The 23,009-nt window shown below is 45.5% G+C and overlaps 1 protein-coding gene and 1 long non-coding RNA gene across 5 annotated transcripts in view; one reads left to right on the top strand and one right to left on the bottom strand.

Annotated features, from left to right (window-relative positions):
• The window catches only part of RUNX1 (RUNX family transcription factor 1), a 273,518-nt gene that overhangs the window by 50,222 nt on the left and 200,287 nt on the right, over positions 1-23,009 (top strand). The window lies entirely within an intron of this gene.
• LOC145532898 (uncharacterized) lies at positions 18-22,567 on the bottom strand. Its single transcript, XR_014073695.1, has 4 exons — positions 22,552-22,567; positions 20,927-21,066; positions 2,853-2,994; positions 18-262 (listed from the first exon to the last, which is right to left on the bottom strand). It is a non-coding gene; the product is annotated as an uncharacterized LOC145532898 (long non-coding RNA).

The raw sequence follows: 23,009 nt of genomic DNA, 5'->3' as shown, positions 1-23,009 counted from the left end.
ACACACATGACCAGCTCTCCAGAAAGTCAAGCATCAGCTTCTCTATTACAGTGGGGGGAGGGGCCTCAAGTTTGCATTTGTTTTGGGTTTTGCTTTTCTTTCCCCTTAGATCCATGGCTCTTTTTAAGCAAAGTCCAGTTTGACATCCTAATATAAGTGTAATTTCATCTTTCTCCAGAAGCCTTCCTTTTTCACAGCCTCTAATGACCATTCCATCATCAGTGCAGTTAGAACTGAGTCCACCTCTAGGGACCTGTCATACCTGTAATGAAGGAAAAGAAGGTGTAAGTGGTGGCATGAACAGTGTTTGAAGCACATCCTTGACTAAGCCTGACCCTGATAGTAAATAGCCTTGAAGTTCACATTCAACAAATATTTTGGTATAGCATAATTAGAAAATCTGCTTGGAAAGATGTGCCCAACCTAATTTTTTCCCTTTTCCTCCTTAAATGTCACCTTGATCTGGCTCTTCTCTTCTGTCCTCAAGGAATTCTCTCAGGGTGGAGCTGAGACAAACCTGGTCTGTGGTCCCTCCAAAGAACATGCTAAGCACACACTTGTCATTGATTCAACTCATCCTAGGTTTTTGAGCACCTTTCAAATGATGGTTGGAAACTGGGGCTAGTTGTCATGGGCAAGGGAGGGTCAGAAGATGAATAAACTAAATATTAAAGTACACCTCTAGTTAGCTGGGAAGGGGGAAAGCTTAGGTACATGATTCTAACATGGAACCACCGTGAATGTGCTCTCATGGCACCATGATGAAAGGCGGAGGATACATCAGTTCTCACAGCGGGAGGAGCTGGGCAAGTTTTTGGTGAACGTAGGTTTTAACTGCACTCTTGAGTTACATAGAGCTCTCCCAAGCAAATGAGGCAGTGACAGTGACATCGGAGGTAAGAAGCAGCACCAATTAAAGACTTAGAGGTGGAAGAGCATGTTCATATAAAATAGCGTGGTCTAGCAATGGTAGGGAGAAGGTAGGCAGGAAAGGCCGGGAAAATAATAGGGAATTAAGCTGAATCCAGGAGAAGGCAATGGCATCCCACTCCAGTACTCTTGCCTGGAAAATCCCATGGACGGTGGAGCCTGGTAGGCTGCAGTCCATGGGGTCGCTAAGAGTCAGACACGACTGAGCGACTTCACTTTCACTTTTCACTTTCATACATTGGAGAAGGAAATGGCAACCCACTCCAGTGTTCTTGCTTTGAGAATCCCAGGGACGTGGGCTGCCGTCTATGGGGTCACACAGAGTCGGACACGACTGAAGCGACTTAGCAGCAAGCTGAATCCATAAAACAGGGTTGGGTTCTCAAGGGCTTTGAATGTTAGGATGAAGAGCTTGGACACAGTGAAAGGTCAAAAACATAGTTTAAGTTGAGATATGACGTAGTTCTGGATTGTATAAAGATCTTGCTGACGTTGCTTGGAAAATGTTTGGGATGGTGGTTATGAGAGAGGCCAGAGTATCCATTTGAAGAATATTGAAATAACATATTACTTATTATGATATTTTTATAAATAGTAACATTTATTATTAAAGCATACAGGTGCCTGACCATGGAGGGTAGTAGCAAGAATAGAGAAGAGGTATGACAGGGGAGTGACCCAGGAGACTGGCGGTTGATTTAGCCCCTGGACGGGAGAACTTGGAGTCAGAGAGATGGTGATATGAAAGTCTGGAGTCTGGTGACCCGAAGAGTAGTTATCCAGGGTGTGAAGCAAGACCAAAGTGGAACATGGGGCCCAATGGGGTCTGTTTTGGACTTGTTGAATTTGGGTCCCTTTCAAATATTTGTGTGATGACATGTGACCAAGAAGCAAAGGAGAGAAGTCTGATCTGGAGGCAAGGATTTAGGAGTGGAGATGCAGCCTGCCAAGGGCATTATGGCACAGTTCTGTGGGGAGGGCAGTTGCCCCCAAAGCTCATGAGAAAATTCAGGGGCAGGCATAGCATATGTCCAAGGAGCGTTATATGTGGATGGTCCACACATCTCTCTAGACAAGCACTGTCCAATAGAGTATGATGCAAGCCCACATACTCAATTTTCTAGTTGTTGTTCAGTCACTCAGTCATATCCACCTCTTTGTGACCCATGGACTGCAGCACGTCAGGCTTCCCTGTCCTTCACCATCTCCCGGAGCTGGCTCAAACTCAAATTTTCTAGTAGCCCCAATCAAATAAGTAAAAAGAAACTTGCCAAATTAAATTCTACTTATATTTTTATTGAGCCCAAATAGCCAAATAATGTCATTTCAACATGTATTGTGAAAATTATTTATGTGATAATTCACATTTTTTTAAGTCTTTGACATCCAGCGGGTATTTTACACTTGCCGTTCATCTCAATTCAGAGCAGCCATGTTTCAAGGGCTTATTGGCCACATTTGTGGGTGGCTTTCCCAGGTGGCACAGTGGTAAAGAATCTGCCTGCCGATACAGGAGACACAGGTTCGATCCCTGGGTCGGGAAGATCCCTTGGAGTAGGAAATGGTAGCCTACTCCAGTATTCTTGCCTGGAAAATTCCTTGGACAGAGGAACCTGGTGAGCTACAGTCCATGGGGTGGCAAAGACTTGGACATGACTAGGAAACTGAGTGTATACACACACACACACACACACACACACACACACACACACACACACAAATATAGACAGCACAGTTCTGGAAGCTACCTAAGATAGCTCTAGGATAGAGTGACCACATCATTTGTCTTCCTAACTAAGGCACTTTCAGGAGAGGGGAGAGATGAGGCAGGAGATGGGGACCATCCTGGTGAACCAGGAAGGGCAGTATCCTACACGAGACTCCAGGTAAGACCTCTTGTTTCTCCCCTGTCATCCCAGCACCTTCAGTTTGGCAGAGAAAGGGAATGGTCTGTGTCCAAGCATTGATTCAGATCTTGCGGCAGCCTGTCTAAAGCACCAAGCTGAGCCTTGGCGTCAAAGCTTTGGCTGACGTGACTCCTCCACTGTGCACCTCGTTCCCACCCTGAAAAAAGAAAATGTTAATATCACAATGTCACTAACACATACCGAACATGTATGTGTCCTGTCTTGGGCTGAGCCCTTCCTGTGTAACATCCTTGACTTTGGTATCACTGTTACCTTTATGAGGTTCAGAGGGAATACCTAACTTACCGCTGGACAGGGACTCAGGTCTGGCTGACTCTAGTTGCCAGGTTCTCAGCATCTGAGCCACATGGGTAATTTTCTTCCATATTGGCTAGAGAGAGGGGGTTATATGAAAGATGCTGGAAGACTTCAAAGAGAGAGTAAAGTGGCTTTCTTTCGCTAACCAGATGGACTGTCCTTCTCGTTGTGCTTTCTGAGAAAAATACTGAGTTTGGATTGCCTACTTGATCCTTGTATGGAAGAGAAGCCAATTTTCTCTAAAAATATTATATGTATGTGTGCCTGCTTAGTCACTCAGTCGTGTCCGACTCTATGTGACCCCATGGACTGTAGTTCTCCATGCTTCTCTGTCCATGGGGATTCTCCAGGCAAGAATACTGGAGTGGGTTGCCATTTCCTTCTCCAGGGGATCTTCCCGACCCAGGGATGGAACCCACATCTCTTACATCTCCTGCATTGGCAGAGGAATTCTTTACCACTCGTGCCACCTGAGAAGCCCGTAAAAATATTGAGGACACTGAATTTGTAAATCTCCAATCTCCAGCACATGTGTGTTTTTACCTCCCTCGGTAACCCTGTCTCTCAGATTCCGTGCACCCGATCCCTGGCTACGAAGTGACATGTTAGTTCCTCAGTCCCTGAAGAAGTTGTGGCAATGATGGATCACACTTGTTGTCAGTCTTGTCTTGGAGGATGACTTATGTTTGGGATGAGCCTGCCAAGGATGATGTGAGAAACTTACTCATTGTCGGAGACCCCAGGAAGATGTTTCCAGCTGTGAAGAGGCAGCTGCAGTAAAGTGCAATCCCAGGCATTCCAGCTAGGGGTGGGAGCGCTGGCGGCCACGTGTCCCAGTTGGGCAGGGAGTAAACGTTTCAAGGCCCTGTAGCGATCCTGCCAGGGCAGCAGGAAATTCACAAAATAGTGCCATCCCACACTCCAGGTCCTGGCATGAAATTCAAAGGGAGCTTCAAAGGTATGCAGTGGGGAAGAGGTCCTGGCTGAGCCAAATGCCAATGTCTTCTTCCTTGTGCAACATCTTCCATGGTGAGAAAAGGTGCCCTGCTGGCAAGGGCTGATGGAGAATTTAGAGACCCACCCACTAGTGGCTCAGATGGTAAAAAATCTGCCTGCAATGCGGGAGGCCTGGGTTCGATCCCTGGGTTGGGAAGATCCCCTGGAGGAAGTCATGGCAACTCACTCTGGTATTCTTGCCTGGAGAATCCCCACGGGGAGCCTGACAGGCTATAGTCCATGGTGTCGTGAAGAGTCAGACATGTCTGAGCAACTAAGCACATAGCACATACCCACGAGAGACAGAGCTTCAGGAAGGAAGCTTGGGGGCCAGCAGGACCAATCTGTGTCCTTAATAGGAATGGAGCTTAGATGCCAGGGACAAGGGTGGAATTGTGGAGACAGTCTGTTAAATAGTATAGCATGTTTGGAAAATAGAGGGTTTCTAGGCTTAAAAATAGAGACTGTGTAATGTGGAGTTTCATAGTATTTATTAATTAAATAATTGTTGAGGTCTGGGGTGGGGAGAGGGGAACAGAAGTCTAATCTGACTCCAATTAGACTCAAGTCTAGAATTTAAAATGTGGTGCTTTGGAGGGCAGAAGAGGCTATTTCCTGGGATAAAAAGTGAGTCACACAGAATCCAAATAGTGTTTATAGACTGTAGACAGCCTTGGGGAAGGAGGAGGTCTTTAAAAAGCAAAATATAGTCTCTGTCCCTGTCTGTCTGTCTGTCTCTCTTCCTCTGTCTCTCCCCCACCTGTCTCTGTCTCTCTCTCTCCTCCCTCCTCTCATTTCTGTTTGTCCTATTTCCCCAGCACTCTGTCAAAGGGGGTGTGTATGTTGGTAAAAGTAACAAGTGCTCCTCTAATAAAGAATATGCTTTCCACCTCTGTGTAGATCAACAAAATCTGCCCAGAACTTTAGTGACTGAAAAGGAAGAGACATCAGGTTTTGAGGGTTTTGCTGTTAATGGAAAAAGGCAGGAATGAGATTGTCTTAAAACCCTGAAGCACAGAAATTTTAACCAAAACTAGGGATTTCCCAATCTCATTTTAGATAGAGGTAAATCAAAGATCCTTGGTGATGAGCAAGTGATGTGAATTTGAATTATGGGCATCATGGCCAAGTTGTGCCCTTGAAGGTCTCGGTCTTGACCCTAGCTGAGGGTGAGCACAAGACAGTCACCCCTCCAGGAGGCAGGCAACCAACAATGGCTGGGCTTCAAGCTGCCTCCTGTTGTGAACCTGAAAGCTGAGTGTTTCCATTTCCCCTCGGACATGACCCAATCACGTGGTGAGATCCACAGCTGTAGAAGCAATAGGATAAATTGGAGGTGGAGTGGGACCATGTCAGGCTCCATTTCAAAGAATCCCTGGTCCATTCGGAAAAATTAAATGGCCAGTTCTACAATGGACAGGGTGATAAGAACAGGGTCAAACTTCTGGGTTCTAGTCTGAACTTTATGTGACTTGACTCGTGACACACCCTTAGCTGCACCTGTAATCGCTGTCTTATTATCTTCAGGCAGCATAAAAAGAGAGCAGTTTTCACTCAGGGTCCTTTGAGATTTGCCCTGATGCTAAGGTCTGCAGCTTGCATGCTGTCACTGGAGCTGCCGTTGCAAAACAAGGGAGGTTTTCGTTATTCATAATAAGGGGATGTCCTAGTTATAGTTTCTGGGCCTTTTGGTTTTTTAGAATCGTTTGATACAACAAGCATCTGCTGCAACCAAAGATGCTATGCTGCCTGTGGAGTCTCACCACCATGGGTGTGACTGATACTGCATGATGGCTAGCAGAACGCAGGATGAGCACAGTTCTGTATTTTCAAGTTCTTCCTTCTTTGACTCGACCATTTCCTGAAGGCGGCTACCATGGCAACCTCATACCTTCATTTTCTCAACAGCAAATTGTAGTGAAAATGGTTTTCTACTTTAAAGAAACCTTAGACGGATGGGATTCATGAATGCAAACGGATTATTTTGAAAATCTGTAGATAAATACATAGATAAATGCAAAGTTGGAAGGTCCACATTTGTGCCCTACATAAAGAACATATTTAAAACAAAATTTCTGAGACATATTTGTTCTATTTTCATTGATTTTACCTCATGAGTGTTCTAAACATTCTGTTCCACTCATGGGATGATTGCTTCAGAACATCAGCCCCGTCAATGTCAGGATAGGAAGAGCTCATCTGTGATCTCAGGGAGGCAGCAGGCTTCTCCTTCTCAGGACAGTAGCTGCCCCCTGAGAATGGAAATGCAAGAATTGACCCTTGCAGGGGGAGGGACTGTCCCAATACATTGACCCTGTCGATGAAACTGGAGTTCTGTGCTGTTCTATTGGAGATATCACGGATTCATTAGGTCAGTGATGTCATTCAGGAAAACGCTCCCAAGATGGATGCAAAATAAGACATAGATGAGTCAGCTCTTAACAGACAGCTTTCCCCCTTCTTGTTCGCTCATCATCATCAAAGTGAAAATCATAAGTTAAGTATGTGAAATCGCAAATTTGTTTGGCATGTAGTTGTGTCTACACATACTAAGTTTCCCACTTATGGGAGTCTCTCATTACCACTCAGCTCTATTTTACTCACTTGCGTACATTCCCATTATTTTCCTACCAGCTGTCTGCCTGCTCCCTTGGTATCGAGATTTGCTCTCACCCAGCCAAAGTCAAGTTCTTGGCCTCTCACATATAGTCATAACTGAATCTCCACACACTCAGGTCCTTTGCCATGGAAGATTAAGATGCATTAAGATACCCTGATGACTTTTTCAGACTGGGAAGTGATTTCAAATATATTGAGATTCGTGGAGCAGTACATTGGAAAGAGAACTTATGGTCTGAAAACGGCCCAAAGTGAACATGACATTCAAATAGGAGGAAATACATGAACTCACCACTTACTTGGCTGTTTAATGAAGCTGTATTGTTCTTTTACCAACGTGTTTCACTTTAATGCTAAATTCTGTTAAGGAGGACATGAGGCAAAAATCCCATTAGCAGTCACTTGTTGCTCTTGTTTCGGGACAAAAGCAATAGACTTGAATGTATTTATTGTTTCTGTGTGTTTTATATTCATTCCTGCACTCAATCTATCTTTAGTGCCTACTATGTGCCTGACGTGTTCTAGATGCTAGGAATGTAGCGGTGAACCAACTGAAAAAAAAAAAAATCCCTGACCTTGTGAAATTTATATGCAAAAAGGGAGGTCAAACAATAAGTAAAATATACCATGTGGGCAGCTGATATTAAAAAAATGAAGAAAAATAAGGCAAATAAGAGGCTTTGGGAGTGCAAGGGTGGGAAAGGAGGGTCATGATAAGAAGATGGCTGATTGACATGTGAGCTGGGTGTTGACGCCCTCATACTTGCCTGAAGGAGCTGAGACAGGGAGCCAGGCAGATAACAGGTGCCAGAGCATGTCAAGCAGAGGAAACAGCAAGTGAAAGGCCAGTCAGAGTTCTAGGATGCATCTTTCTACTTCTCTGAAAAACACCATTGGGGTTTTGATAGATTGCCTTGAATCTCTAGTTTGCTTTGGGCAATATCATCATCATCTTAACATTATCAAGTCTTCTGGCCCATGAACATGGAATGTCTTTCCATTTATCTAAATCTCCTCTAGTATTTTTGAGTAATGTTTTGTAGTTTTCAGTGTACAAGTCTTTTGCCTTCTTGGTTAAATTTACCCTTAAGTATTTTGTTCTTTTTGATAGTTTTATAAATGGAATTGATTTTTAATTTCCTTTTTGAATTATTCATCGAGCATATGTAATAACACAACTAATTTCATAGGTTGATTTTATTTCCTGCATATTTGCTGAAACTGTTTATTAGATTTACTAGGGGCTTCGTGGATTTTTTTAGGGTTATAGGATCACCTAAGAACAGAGATAATTTTTTCTTGTCTAATTGCTGTGGCCAGAATTTCCAGTACTATGTTACATAGAAATGGCAAAAGTGGGCTTCCTTATCTTATTCCTGATTGCAGAGGGGAAAGCTGTCAGTTTTTCATTGTTAAGTATGATATTAACTGTAGCTTTTTCATATATGGTCTTTATCATGTTGAAGAAGTTCCTTTCTATTCCTAGTTTACAGAGTGTTTGTTTAGGGGTGATTAAACAATTTTGATAAAAGATAGTTATAATGGTCACACAGCAACCATTGTGAATATAATTCATGACACTTTTAAGTAAATACAATTATTTACTTAAAAACAGTTAAAATGGAAAATTTCATGTTGCATATATTTTACAACTCAAAAAATAATAATGTAGTAGACAAAAAATTGAATTTTGCACTTTGATTGGGTGAATTTTGTGTGTATTATATCTCAAATAAAGATTAAAACAAAAAAGTCAAATAGGAGAATATTGCAAATGGAAGCTAGAAATTATGGTGATCTGTGGGAATGATAAAGTGGCTGATTTAAAGGTTAAAAACATTATTTGATGATAGTTCGGATAGAGGGCACAAGCAAAGAAAAGAGGCATGGAAGAATCAAATGTTCTTCTAGGCCATTTGGAAGTGGCAGTTGGTGTAGAAGCAAAGAGGACTATGGGAGGACTCGATCTGGGAGGAAACGATCCAGAGTTTAGGCTCAGACACACTGGAGGCTGCCCTTTGCTTTCTGCTGCCTTATCCCCAGCTCATCCTGGCACTGGATGAAGTGTTCCACCGCTAGTAACTAACAATTGTTCCCTGTATGTGCAAGGCTATCATCAAGAGTTGCCCCAAACTCCAGCTCCCCCAGAACAGAACTCAAGTTAGGAGGCCCCTCCAGAAGACAGGGATGTGAGACACAAAGAATTTCCAAATATTGAGAGTAGTTATTGCCAGTTATAGAAGAGCAAAGAACAGGAACCACTGGATCATGGAAACCTGCCTGAAATATCTTTGTGCCCACAGAACCTTACACACAGTGTGCGTACGGTAAATGTTTGCTGGTTGGTTGGTAAGTACTAGTTTGCAGTGAAAATTCTAGGCTCATCTTCCATATAGATTTGAAAAAGTCAGTCGATTTAAGTTGCCTTTTTTGGAATTGATTATGGCTGTGCACTGAGTAAGAAACAGTCATGTAGTAATGTCCAACTCTTTCTCACCCATGGGCTGCCCAGGTGCCCCAGGGGTAAAGAATCCTCCTGCCAATGCAGGAGACACAGGAGACTCAGGTTTGATCTCTTGGTCGGAAAGATCCCCTGGAGACAGGGAATGTCAACCCACTCCAGTATTCCTGCCTGGAAAATCCCATGGACAGAGGAGCCTGGTGGGCTACAGTCCATAGAGTCACAAAGAGTCAGACATGACTGAGCACACACATAGCTTATTATACTGCCCTGAGTAAAGGTCCCTTGGATATCTTTCAGCCTATTGGTTTGAGATGTCTCAGTGTCTTACCTTTTAGTTCCTAACTCGAGTGATCACTTAAATTTCAATGCAAGAATAATTTGTGTAAGATTCAAATATTGTAAATATGGCTCTGAGGTCTTAGGGGAGAAGGTTATCTCGTTTTGCCCAATGAAGATGAAGCTCCACATGGGCAGAGACAGCTGAAATAAAACAGAGCCAGCTGGAAAATTTCACTTAATATTAGACTAGCAGATGCCTCGTTCTGTTGACTGGTGTCAGTGGTGAGTTTCTAAGAAAATCTAATCTGATGAGATGGTCATATTTTGCAAAAGGGCTTCCCAGGTGGCCCTAGAGGTAAAGAACCCGCCTGCCTATGCAGGAGATTCAAGAGACGCAGGTTTGACCCCTGAGTCAGGAAGATCCCCTGGAGGAGGGCATGGCAACCCACTCCAGTATTCTTGCCTGGAGAATCCCATGGACAGAGGAGGCTGGCGGGCTACAGTCCATAGCATCACACAAAGTTGGACACCACAGAAGTGACTTGATACACACATTTTGCAGAGGAGAAAGACCAGAATCTGCATGGTCTTATGCTTTATAGGAAAAAAGGAGCCAGGCCTTCTGTTCATTTCCACGAGCTTCCTGGGGCATGAAGGCCTCACCACGTGTGGTCACAAAGCCCAGTACTGAAGCAGCCGACCCCTTTCATCCGGGTCCACACATGGCGAACACTGGCTTGTGTGTGTGTTTTTAATACCACTCTCTCTTCCAGGGAGTTTGGAACACACGTGTTCCTTTTAACTCCCACCAGCCCCTGAGATCTGCCAGCCAGGAAGACCATTCTGGAAGAAGTTTGGAGAGGGTGAGGGAGCTGTTTTTGCAACCGCCTGAGACTCAGGAAGCACAGGTCTCCCCAGGTCAGCCCCTCACCAGTCACCCTCACAGAGCAGAGCTCAAAGGCCTCGCTGTATCTTGGTTTTGTTGCCCATAAAACACAGATAGTAACACTTGCAAAACAGACACTAAATGGAATGCATTTTGTGATCTTTGGAGGAAAGGCAGCCTGTTAACATATGCTGACAGTGTGTTTTTCTGGGGCAGGCCTGGAGCCACGGCCCCACATTGCCACCAGAGTTGTTTCTGGAACCCGTGCCAAGAGCAGTCCGGAGCACTCCAGCCTCCCAGCCCTGTCTCTGGGTCCAGCTGGCAGAGGATTAAGGGCCGCTCTTGCCCAGCTGTGTATGCCCTGCTCACCCACAGGCCTGAATTCAAGGCCCCCAATGCTTGACAGCCACTGCGTGTCACCAATTCAGCCCTGTAATAGACCTGCTTACTACCATATGCCTGCCTCAGGGTCAAGTCTATTAAACCTGCCATTTGTAGGGCAGAAGCAGTAAAGGCTGGCCCCTTCAAAGAGAAAAGTTTTGGTTTGGAACACAGATCCCCTGTTTGTGTTTCATGGGTGGATATTTCGGGGGATAAGAGGGTTTGTGGTTTGTTTGGGTCTTGAGAAGAAAGAAATTGACAAGATGGGCTGCAGACTGGACTCACAAGGATCTGGCTCCGTCCCCACTAGGCAAAGTTGAGGTTCATGGTGCCCCAAGCCAAAGAGAGATTCTCTGGGGAGGAAGACGGATGATGGAGGGGGGGAGGATGGAGCGGATGTTGCCAGGAACTGCCTTTGTTATCTCTACGAGTCACACAGTGGCCTCTGGACATTGTGTGGTCCTGCCGAGGAAGCCACAAGGGACATTCTCAGGGAAGTGAGCCTGATCTATGTGGTCCCCACTCAGGTCCCCTTTTCCTAAGTCCCTTTTCTCTCCTCCCCATCCCCTCTCCCAGCCCATGTTGCTGCCCTAAATATTTCCTAGAGAGGAAATCAGGGCAGCAAAGATATTAATTTTAAGGGACTTAACCCTTTCCTGGCAGACCCAAAGTTTTGAAGAGAAACAGAAGGAGGGGCAGTGCTTACCCTGAGCTTAAATCTCGAGTGACAGACGTTTTAGATACTGTCACCAGGGCAAGGCAAGGCGGGTAGAGAGGGAGATAAGGGGGAGATAAAGATGCTGAGTGCCAAAGAATTGATGCTTTCGAATGGTGATGCTGGAGAAGACTCTTGAGAGTCCCTAGGATAGCAAAACGATCAAACTAGTCAATCCTAAAGGAAATCAACCATGAACATTCATTGGAAGGACTGACGCTGAAGCTGAAACTCCAATACTTTGGCCACCCAATAGGAAAAACTGACTCCTTGGAAAAGACCCTGATGCTGGGAAAGATTGAAAGCAAGAGGAGAAGGGCACGACAGAGGATGAGATGGTTGGCTGGCATCACCGACTCAATGGACGTGAGTTTGAGCAAACTCCAGGAGATAGCGAAGGACAGGGAAGCCTGGCATGCTGCAGTCCACGGGGTCAGACATGACTTAGAGACAGAACGACAACAACAAAGATGCTGCTGGGCACGTGACCGCTCGCTCACTCAGCCCCAGTGTGAGTCTGGCCCTGACCTTTTCAGTCCTCCTTGCAGGATTTCACGTGCATCCCAAATGCACCCTGAAACCAAAACAAAGACCTCAGGACAGCGTCCCAGATGAAGGGGGAGGGCCAAATGATGGTCTCAGATTATCAAGAAAAACCGTTTTAGAAAGCCCGGAGGAAAATGCAGGGCCTGGCTGCCCGCCATCTGCACTGAGCCCTGAAGCAAGAGGAAATTGACTTGAATATCAGCATGAAGCGCTTAAGATAGAGGGAGGGAAGAATCTCCAACAGAAAGGCATTCCTGCCGGTTGCATAAGCCCTTCTCTTTGAAGGTCTGGAAGGTCTGACGGGTTCTATCATCGATGGAAGCAGATGATCAGCAAGATGCCTTCCAGCGCTGGGACTACCTCACCATCTAATTTTAGCAATTCCTCTTGGCAGAGGATGGGTCCTCCCCCTTCCCAGGGCTATCTGGGGTTCCACACACCAGCTCCTACAGCTTCCTTTGATGTTGACGGGGGCTCTGTGGACTCAAGGCCAGATATGCTGCAGGAAGAGACACGCTCAAAGCCATTACGCTGCCCTATCTCATGGCAACCATAAGACGCCTGCAAATTTTTTCTTTTTTCTTTTAAATTATGAAGTTGCATCACTTGATTTGAAGTTAAATGTGGACTGTCAGGTTTGGGATCGACCCTCAGAAACGATCGTTAGGTCAATTGCCCTCCAATAGCCTCTCTTTCTTTGCAGGGGAGAATATTTAAGGCATGACGTTATTTTGACTAATTTAAAGATTTCATTCATATTTTTAACTCATTATAACTGAACGCAATTTAAGCCCATCACGTAATGACAGAAAGTGGCCAGAAGCCATGGGAATGTGTTTCTCATTGTGGAAACTACAAGTTAGTCATTTTCTTCTCCCAAGTAAACGTCTTCGGTTTGGTTAAAGGAATTTTTTTCAAAGAAATCACAAGTTCCAAATAAGTTTTTCGCCTCAAAAGTGAACCCTATGGAAAATGTAGCAATGTTTCTATAATTTTGCAAAATGTTTTGATAGTATCTATGTCCTATTTCTCAAGATCTAAAATCTTACTTTTGGGGTCTTTTTGTTTGTTGGGTTTTTTGGTTGTTTCTTTTTTTTTTTCTGTTTTTGTTTTTATCCTCCTGGCCTTGGAGTGTAAAGACAAATGATAAATTCGGGCTAAAACTGTAAAGCAGAAATGCTCAAGTTACTAGATAATTTACAGCCACATTCTCTATAACAGGGATCTTTGCGAAACTAGCTTTTTTTCCACTTACAGTTTTAATAGAGATGAGATGGGTTGTGAAGTCAAGTGGGGGAGGAGAGAGAGAGAGGAGGAGCTTGGTATTCTTTTTCAAGCTAATTGTTATTTGTGTCCATATTGTTCCAAGAAGTCTGCTTTTAGGCCAAAGTTTCGGTCTACAAGTGCCTAGCATACCCAGAAACTTCTGGAGGTGTGTGATGGGCTGACTTGATAGCTTCATCTTTGGGGTCTGAGAAGGAGGAGCCATAGGCCAGAGGCAGGTGAGGCAGCATCTGGGGAACCACCTCTCCAGGCTGCTTCTAGGCTAGGAGCTCCCCCCCAGTCTCTGACTGCAGCCCTGCAGGTGAAACCTTTCCTAAGATCTCCCTTGATTTCATCTCCTCTCCTGAACCAGATTGTGGGCTTTTCTCACTTTGCCCTCAGTTTAGCTCCGTCCTCATCCCCTCTTCAGCAGAGTTATCCATCTGAGCTCCCCAGCTGGGCTGAAAGGCAGAAGCAGAGATGGAACCTGATGAAGTGGGGTCAAACTCTGGGGGTGTGGTGCTCTGGGGTGAATCCCTCCCCTGTAAGATGGAAGGTCCCCTGGCTCCATGGTCCTACCAAGTCTGAGTTTCTATTACTCTGCACTCCTGGGGGCAGGCTGCAGATATATCAGGTTCAAGGTGTTTTTTAAAATAGTTTCAAATAATTCTCAGTGTTCAAAATTCTACAAAGCAAGCCGACGCTGAAGGTGGGGCAGCAATATTCTAGAAGGGAGGAGTGATAGAAGAAATCAAGAATACAAAGACATACCTACACATGCATGCCGAGAGACAGAGAAGAGATGGAAAGAACAAAGAGACGCTTAGTTCTTCGTTCCTGTATGTCTTTTCTGGAAATCCTGCCCTGTATCAGCACAGCGCAATGAGTCAATTAGAGCATTTGGATATTTAAATCTCAAATTATCTCCCAGAAAGTTATACTCTGTATTCCAAAGACATCAAGTCTCCAACAGAATTGTAATGCTTTTTAAAAAATTTTCTTTTTCAATTAGGAAAAAGATGATTTTAATGCATTACTCATTCTATCATTTTTAGTTTACCAAGACCAACAAGAAATTAGTTCCCAGGTCGTTAAATTCCACCCTTTGTGGTCAGAGCCGAAAGGGTTGGACCGGCTCTGCTGGGAAGGGTGGAGTGTGGTTGTGTGGGGATCGTGGGGACACACGGGCAGGCCCTCCCCAGCCCTTGCTCACGAGCCAGCTGCCTGCCCCCACCTCCCCGCATCTGCACGGCTTGCTTGACGCCCTGTGTTGACTTCGGCTACTGGTCAAGTTTCCTCTGGAGCCCCAGGGCCAAGGGTGCCAAGGCTGAGCTGACTCATGCTTTCCCGGACTTCCTGACACCCTGTTCACGGGCTTGTCGGCAGCTACAAGACACTCTGCTCCATCGGTGTCGCAATTCCAGCCAGGAAACCAAACTAACCGCCCCAGAATTTGGCTGAAGTCTCTGAGGGAGGACAAGAACAGAGGTTCTCAGTCAATATTTAGGCTGGGAGTGAAGGCCATTTTTTGTTTGTTTGTTTTCTTCCATTCTTTTCCCCTCTGCTTTACTGAGATATAATTGATACACATCACTGTGTAAGTCTGAGATGTACAGCATAATGATTTACACATATTGTGAAATGATTATCACAATAAGATTAGCTAACATCCACCATCTCATATAGATACAAAACACCAATGCCGATTTTTTTTAGGTCAACCTACATCTATTGAGCAATTTCTCTATGAGCATAAAAATGTTGATATATATGTGTATGAGTTTAAAGCAGGAAAACTTTCATCCTGTACTCACCAGTGGAAAAAGATAAAGCATCATTTCATTTAGACAGTTTACATCTTGAGTAAATATCCTATCTCCAAGTTTATAAAATTTCTTCAAAGATTTATTGTAATTGAACTGTGATTAATTAACAGTATTATATTAGTTTCAGGTGTATGACAGCTCATACTCCATTTAAAGTTATTTTTAAATATTTGCTATATTTTTAATTTAAGAAAAATTTGAATGTCAATGGTCAAGAAACCCTGCTCTTCCCGGTTGCTCTGGAAGCATTTAGTGATCCAATGATTGTCAAAACAAGTTCCATATTTATTCAGTTAGAATCACAGTCTTTATTTTCTCCTTCATTCATAAAGGAAGCTTTCTTCTGTTGCTGAAGTGGCTCTTGAGGTAACTTGACACGTTAACAGCCACCTCAGAGGGACTATGTGAGTTTGTGTGTGTGCTCACTCATGTTCAATTCTCTGCGACCTCATTGACTGTAGCCCACCAGGCTCCTCTGTCCATGGGATTCTCCAGGCAGGAATACTGGAGTGGGTTGTCATTTCCTTCTCAAGGGGATCTTCCCAGGGATCAAACTCGAGTCTCCTGTGTCTACTTCATTGGCAGGAGGATTCTTTATCACTGAGCCACCTGGGAAGCCCCTCAGAGGAAATATGACTTTCCCCAAATCCACTTGCCTGAATTCAAAGTATATGAGAAAATCGGCTTTTAGGAAAATTAGAGAGTGGGGAATTTCAATGAGTGACATGGAAGAAATTAAACTAGTGCCTTTATTCCATGTTTTTCCCCCTACATTCCTCAGTCATGTGTGTGTGTGTGTCTAGTAATAAGCAAACAGGCCAATTTTCTCCTCCAATCCCACACTGATTCAGATGTTTGACCTGAGAAGACAAACTGGGTGAAAAGTCACTGAGGACGCAGGAGTCCGAAAGCAGCTTTTATATGCTCCTCTCTCCAAAACAGTTCTATTTCTCTCATTGCTTCTGTTACCCATCACTAACAGCACCCTGTCTTTTCTATTATCCTATTCTATAGCTACATCGCTGTGCTTGCCTCTAAAATCATCCTTATTTATGTTCACGATCGTGTTCATTTGATTTGGAAAGTTTGCCTTCTGTTCTTCCTGAAGTTGGCTCCACATGCCTTTCTCAAAGCGGCCACTCCAGAGGCACCTCCAGGGGGGTGAAATCTGCAGACAAAGAGGCGTGTCGGATACCGGCACCTCTCATAGGCGTGTCCCCAGGGCCTGCAGATGCTCTTCCTGGCAGGGAAGGAGTGTGGCCCTTTCGGGGAACAGTCAGCCTTTCTGCCAGTTCAGCCTGGAGAACTGGCCCAGGGTATGTACTCTCCCTCCTGCGAGGTCTGGGCAGGCTGCCTGCCCAGTCATCTCTTTTATTGCTGGCCCCGAAATGGAGAAACTAGACTTGGATGGGCCACATTCTGGCTGCACCTTAGGCTGGCCTTTGGCGTAATTCTAGAGGGGCCAGCCCGAGGCCCTTCTGAGTCAGAGCTCGCAAGCTGCTGCCTGGACCACCGGGCAGACATTTGTCCGATCGTTATCACGGGCAAACCATTTAACTCAGTATTTTGTTTTTATTTAGAATGTTTAATTTTGTGAAGCCTCGTTATCTTCTGAGAAGGGAATTTTTCTTCTTCCTATCCCTTGTCTTCTCTGAAATCACTTGTTTACTAATTTAATCATAGCCTGTCTCCCCTAGAATGTAAATTTCACGAGGACAGTGATGCATGCTAAATTGCTTCAGTCATGTCTCACACTGCAACCTCATGGACCATAGCCCGCCAGGTTCCCTTGTTCATAGGATTTTCCAGGAAAGAATACTGGAGTGGGTTGTCGTGCCCTCCTCCAGGGGATTTTCCCAACCCAGGTATTGAACCCACATCTCTTATGCTGTCTCCTGCATTGGCATGTGGGTTCTCCACCACTCGCACCACCGGGCCATAAAAAGTTAGCTAGAGAAGAATTTTAAAAGCATACTGCAAAGAATCATTTCTATATTAAATCTCATTCAATGTTTCCTCTGGTCTGAGGAGCCTGAATAAATGGGGCAGCATGCTTAAAGTATAAAGATTCTACATAAATTCTTATCATCGGTCCCCTCAAAGACTGAGACCTGATCAATTTCACTGTCTATTGCAATCTCCCACTGCCTATAACCGTGCCTGACTCATGTTCACTCATGAGCTCCATTTTGTAAAACATAAAAATTGAGGCACCAGGTGGTTGCCTCCGATCTTCCCGAAGTCCAGCAGCTGGGAATGTGCCCCCAGGCTCCTGCCTTGTGCCCCAGGCCTGTGTCCCTCCCAAAATGCCATCTCATGAAAGGACAGGCAGGCCTGCCCTCTCTCCTGTCCAGGGAAAGGGTAGGGATGTCACAGCCCCCCCGAGAAACCTTTTGCTTCTCTTTCTGAGAGGTAGTTTTACTTTTCTGTGTCTGCCATAACAACTGATCATAGGGCAGAGGACTGGAAACAACGGAAGTGTTTTCGCTCATAGTTCCAGATGCCAGAAGTCTGAAATTGAGGCAGGGCCACCCTGCTTCTGAAGGCTTCCTTCCTGGCATCCTTCTCACTCCTGCTGGTTGCGAGCAATAGGTGCTCCTTGGTGTCTGGCCACATCACTTCAGTCTCTGTCTCCATCATCATCATCTTCATCTCTCTTTCTTCTGTGGGATGCTGTTCTCTCGTCTTACAAAGATATCAGTCATTGGATTTAGGAGACAACAGAGGATGAGATGGTTGGATGGTATCACCGACTCAATGAATATGAGTTTGACCAAACTCCAGGAGACAGTGAAGGACAGGGAAGCCTGGCGTGCTGCAGTCCATGGGGTCCCAAAGATTTGGACATGACTGAGCGACTGAACAGCAACTGCAGCTAATGCAATAACCTCATTTTAGCTAGTTACTTCTGCAAAGACCCTATATCCAAAGAAGGTTCTGATCTGAGGCTATGGATAGGCATGACTTTTGGAGCCATTGTCCAACCGAGATCGGACAAGTGGACTCCACGCACTGACTTGTTGTCGTTCATATGCCCTCTTTGTGCTCTGTGTCCTCAGCTGTAAAATAGGAATGCCAGTCATCCCTGCCTCTCTGGGTTATCGTCATGTGCTTAGTAGGGTGACTGGCATACCTGGAGAGCTGTGTAGGGTAAGATGCGGTCAGACAAGGACCCGTAGATGCTTCCCAGAGGTCAACTGGATAGTCATGTCATCCAGGACCCCTCCGGGAATGACAGGCAAGGGAAATAGACTCCCAGGGCCAGCTGGGAAGCACAGGGCAGGACACCCAGCCAGGTCGAGGCCATGGTACATGGGAATATTCTTTATCTAGAAGAATTGAGCCAAGGGAAGAGAGGAGAAAGGGGGCATCTCATCTGGAGGGAGGGGTGGTGGGAGTAGGAAGGGGGAGGAGGCAGGAGTGACCCAGCCCGTCCAGAAATCCTCATTGGTCAAGATGGTTAGCAAGAGAGGCAGAGGTGAGTCAAGGGGGTAGGCCCCTGGAGTTTTCGAAGGTCACTTCTGGCTTTCACCCGTCTTAATCTGTTCAGGCTGTGTTATTGAAAATACCATACACTGGGCAACTTATAAGCAGCAGACATTTACTTCTCACAGTCTTGGAAGCTGGGAAGTTCAGGACCAAGGTTCTGGAGGATTCAGTGGTGAGGGCTGGCTTCCTGGTTCATGGATGGTGATCGTCTCTGTTGTGTCCTCACATGGTGGAAGGGTCAGGGGCTCTCTGGAAGGGTTAGGGGCTCTCTGGAAGGGTCAGGGGCTCTCTGGAAGGGTTATGGGCTCTCTGGGGTCTCTTTTGTGAGAACCCTAATCCCGTCCTTGAGGGCTCCACCTTCTCACCTCCCAATGACCTAACTTTCAAATACCATCACCTGGGACATCAGGATTTAACATGAGTTTGCGAGGGACACATCCATTCAGTTTATAGCATCAATAGTTCTCCAAGCCCTTGGTTGGCTAGAACAAACCAGTATTCCCTTGAACTACCCAGCCCTCAGGACTGATATGCGTGTTGCCTGTGGCTTTGTGATCACAAAGGAAGCCCAGAGGTGAGGTTTCCTATGAAAGAGTTGCTGAGCTTTCATCTAGTTTTATGAAAAATGTCGGCAAAAAATTCAGTGTGTCTCCCAGGGTTGTATCTATTAAAGGAGGCATCCTAGATGTGTGTGTGTGTGTGTGTGTGTGTGTGTGTGTGTGTGTGTGTCAGCCTGACGCATGATACGACCACAGTAGGGCAATGAGGCTCATTGTCTTGAAATCTTGCAACTAAAACCCTTCCTTCTGATCTACCTTTAAAAAAAAAAATTTTATTTATTTATTGATGACCATGCTGGGTCTTTAGTGCTGCGCAGACTTTTCTCTAGTTGCAGCAAGCAAAGGCTCATCTTCGTGGTAGTCCTCTGGCTTTTCATTGTGGTGGCTTCTCTTGTTTCAGAGCACCGGCTCTAGGCCACGCGGGCTTCAGTAGTTGTAGCTCACGGGTTTAGTTGCTCTGAGGCCTGTGGGATCTTCCTGGACCAGGAATGGAACCCATGTCTCCTGCATTGGCAGGCAGATTCTTTACCACTGAGCCACCAGGGAAGCGCCTCTGATATAATTTTATGACCCATCACATCTGCTCACGTTCCCCACTGAGACAAAGACGCACACCTGATTCTCTTTGAAATGCGAGGTCTAGACACATGGGTACCACATGGTCACACATGCAGCTCTTCCATCTCAAGGACCCCAGCCTCTATGTGGGGAGCCTCCGGAAGCAATCACCATGGTTAGTAGGGTCCAGACCTTACTTGTATCATCAGCAAACTAGAAGTAAGAGTCCTGACCCTTCTGCCATGTGAGGACACAAGCTTCCAAGTCTTCATGACTTGCCGAGGGCCACGTGGGCACTCAGGATGGGGGTCGTTCTTCAGCCAGGCTACCTTGGCATCACTCAGGACTCTTCTCCCCTGGAGTGAGCCTCCCCACCAAGGCAGCATCCTCTGGACCCACTGAAAAACACTTATCTTTTTCTTTTCTCTTCCTGGGTGTCTTCTGGTTCCTCTGAATCCCTGTTTCAGCAGAACCGTAACCATTTCTCATCCCTGTATTCCTTGGTGTCTAGAGCGCTCCTGGTCAGGATGAGATGCTTTTTTTTTTTTTCTTTTTGGTTTTATTAGGATTTTTTTATGTGTATGTGATGTCAGACTTCAAAGGAAGCCTCCCACCGTAAAGATCACGACCAGACTCACATTAGTGATTCTTTCTCATTCCTGGGGGGGAGAGGACGGTGGTGCTAACACATGTCTCATCTCCCCCTTGACATGCAGTCTCTTTCAAGTGATTTCACAAAGCCCCCTCACTTTCTCTTTCGGGTCCTAAAATAGTATGTCAGGAATCAACAGCTGCCTATGCAGCCAAGAAGCTGAGCTCCCAGTGACTTCATTTGTCACTGCACCCCCTCCAAGCCCCCTAATCTTCGTGCTCGCTGCCTCGTGTCAGCACTCGGCCCCCCTCTCGTGTCTGGCTTTCCTCAGTAAATCCCTAAGTGCCCCTGTTCTCACTAAGTCACCGAAACCCTGGCCACAAGGCGGGCAAAACGAGATTTAATTGAATCTCTTGGCGATGATTCACAGAAAAAGAGCCCAACCGTCTGACCTGGAAACCACACAGTGGGGAGTTTAGAAACCATCAGCATAGTCAAAACAATGTTCCTGGTTCAGCCATTGAGTGAAGTTCAAAGGAACAAAGACATCAGTGAGAACGGTATCATGGCAAGGGCGGTCTGAAGAAATACACTTACCTGGGCATGAAGCCTTCTGGGGTGAGGTGTCCGGAACTTTCAATCGTGTTAGTTACAGGAGGACTGGCTCCAGGGAGGAGCTTCCCAGCTGGGCAGAGAGAAGTCAGCAGGGTGAGGGGATGTATCAGCATCCAAGGCTGCTGTAACAGGTAACCACAAATGAGCTGTTTTAAAACTATAGAAATGTATTGTTTCACAGCTGTAAAGGCTGGATGTTCCAAATCAAGGTGTCAGCAAGGGTATGTTCCCTTCTAAGGCTCCAGGGAAGAATCCTTTCTTGCTTCTGGTGGCTCCCAGTAATCCCTGACATTCCTCAAATTGTAATTGCATCCCCCAGCCTCTGCCTCTGTCATCACAAGCGTTCCCTTGTCTATGCGTGTCTCCTCTTCTTACAAAGACACCCACTTTAGATTCAGAGCCCACCCTAATCTGGCATGACCTCATCCTAACTTAAACCGATCACATCTACAAAGATCTCATTTCCAAACAGAATCACATTCTAAGGTTCTAGATAGACATGCATATTCGGAGACAACCACCATGGCTCCCTGGCTGTATTCCCCACATCACCCCCTGCCCATCTGGCAGAGTTAGTTGTTCCTGCCTTTGATTTTGGAGCCTCCTGGACTAGAACTTGGGCTTCCCTCATAGCTCAGTTGGTAAATAATTCACCTGCAATACAGGAGACCCTGGTTTGATTCCTGGATCAGGAAGATCCGCTGGAGAAGGGATAGGCTACCCACTCCAGTATTCTGGCCTGGAGAATTCCATGGACTGTATAGTCCATGGGGTCTCAAAGAGTCGGACATGACTGAGCGACTTGGTGCATAATATTGAATCCTGACCTTTTGACTTTCATGTTTGAGGGAACAGTGTCAACCTGTGACACATGACTGGTGTGGTTTGTTGGAAAGAGCACTGAATGTTACTGTGGGGAAATCTAGAAGGTGGAAGAGTGGGCAGTGCCCAGTCTGCAGAGTCTGGTCAAAGAGTTACATCCTGATAGACCAGCAGACACATTTCCTTAGAACTGTTAGTTACATCTGATGTGCCCTCACTGAAGAAGGAAATGTTGATTGCATTAAAACAACAGTCATAACAGAGGATAGTAAAATGATTGAAAAAGATACCCGTCTACCCCATGTATAATAGTCTTTGTCCACATATGAGAAAGGAAGATACTCCTACTAAGGAATGTGGCAGGAACTCCCATAAGGTGTCCCAAAGATTCCCTCTAACTTTGGGAGCAGGGAATCAGGATGGAGGTTAGAGAAACCATGGCTTTGAAATGTTTTAATGTTCACCATAGACTATTAGCATTCAGAGCAAAAGATGGTACCATTTCCAAGATCTTACATTCTGGAATGTTTCTCCATCTGTAGCCTCCACTCTTTCCCATCTACCATGTTATTCCTTCACGGTGACCCCAGAGGTCTCTGGCCAACCCTTTTCTCAAGCCAGTTAGCACCTTGATAATCACCGTCCAGATATGATGGGCTGGACCCTGCAGTCCATCATTCCCTGGAGGTCTCACCAGCGCCCACACTCTCATCAAAACTACTGCAAGACACTGTGATTGGACCATGAGCACTTTCAACCCAACATTCAAATGAGTTCCCTCCTACCTCTCAGCAGAGTTCTGAAGTCCTCACCCTCATTCTTCAGTCACAAAGAAGGGCTGTGGCAAACTTCAGGAACTTTACGGAGCTGGGGTTTATAGAGCTCTATCATGGTTGGGTGTGGAGTGGAGGATGGGCATTCAAGTAAGTCAAGTCTGAAATTTTAGACCTGGTGGTTAAGGGCTACTAGTAAAAACTCCACAACGTCCTTTATCTACTCTCACTCTTAAGTCTCCTAAGTATTGGTGGAATTACCAAACCACCTGGACACAATCTTTTTAAAACTTTTTATTTTGTATTGGGGTATAGCCAATTAACAAAGAACGTTGTGATATTTTCAGGTGGACAGTGAAGGGACTCAGCCATATATACATGTATCCATTCTTTCCCCCAAACTCTCCTTCCATCCAGATTGCCACGTAATAGGGAGCAGAGCTCACTGGGCTCTACAGTAGGTCCATTTT

This window comes from Giraffa tippelskirchi, chromosome 2, assembly GCF_054371585.1.
Source record: "Giraffa tippelskirchi isolate mGirTip1 chromosome 2, T2T-mGirTip1v1.2.pri, whole genome shotgun sequence".
NCBI lineage: Eukaryota > Metazoa > Chordata > Mammalia > Artiodactyla > Giraffidae > Giraffa > Giraffa tippelskirchi.
This window is presented reverse-complemented; position numbering and strand designations above follow the sequence as displayed.